We start from the raw sequence: 1,118 nt of genomic DNA, 5'->3' as shown, positions 1-1,118 counted from the left end.
TCATCTTTAATTTCTTTCATCAGTGTCTTATAGTTTTCTGCATACAGGTCTTTTGTCTCCTGAGGTAAGTTTATTCCTAGGTATTTTATTCTTTTTGTTGCAGTGGTAAATGGGAGTGTTTCCTTAATTTCTCTTTCACATTTTTCATCATTAGTGTATAGGAATGCCAGAGATTTCTGTGCATTAATTTTGTATCCTGCAACTTTACCAAATTCATTGATTAGGTCTAGTAGTTTTCTGTTGGCATCTTTAGGATTCTCTATGTATTGTATCATGTCATCTGCAAACAGTGACAGTTTTACTTCTTTTCCAATTTGTATTCCTTTTATATCTTTTTCTTCTCTGATTGCTGTGGCTAGGACTTCCAAAATTATGTTGACTAGTAGTGGTGAGAGTGGACATCCTTGTCTTGTTCCTGATCTTAGAGGAAATACTTTCAGTTTTTCACCATTGAGAATGATGTTTGCTGTGGGTTTGTAGTATATGGCCTTTATTATGTTGAAGTAGGTTCCCTCTATGCCCACTTTCTGGAGAGTTTTTATCATAAATGGGTGTTGAATTTTGTCAGAAGCTTTTTCTGCATCTATTGAGATGATATGGTTTTTATTTTTCAGTTTGTTAATATGGTGTATCACATTGATTTTGTGTATATTGAAGAATCCTTGCATCTCTGGGATAAATCCCACTTGATCCTGGTATATGATCCTTTTAATGTGTTGTTGGATTCTGTTTGCTAGTATTTTGTTGAGGATTTTTGCATCTATATTCATCAGTGATATTGGTCTGTAATTTTCTTTTTTTGTAAGTATCTTTGTCTGGTTTGGTATCAGGGTGATGGTGGCCTCATAGAATGAGTTTGGGAGTGTTCCTTCCTCTGCAGTTTTTTGGAAGAGTTTGAGAAGGATGGGTGTTAGCTTTTCTCTAAATGTTTGATAGAATTCACCTGTGAAGTCATCTGGTCCTGGACTTCTGTTTATTGGAAGATTTTTAATCACAGTCTCAATTTCATTACTAGTGATTGATCTGTTCATATTTTCTATTTCTTCCTGGTTCAGTCTTGGAAGGTTATACCTTTCTAAGAATTTTCCCATTTCTTCCAGGTTGTCCATTTTATTGGC

Source organism: Physeter macrocephalus, chromosome 5, assembly GCF_002837175.3.
Source record: "Physeter macrocephalus isolate SW-GA chromosome 5, ASM283717v5, whole genome shotgun sequence".
Classification (NCBI taxonomy): domain Eukaryota; kingdom Metazoa; phylum Chordata; class Mammalia; order Artiodactyla; family Physeteridae; genus Physeter; species Physeter macrocephalus.
Note: the sequence above shows the minus strand (reverse complement) of the source record.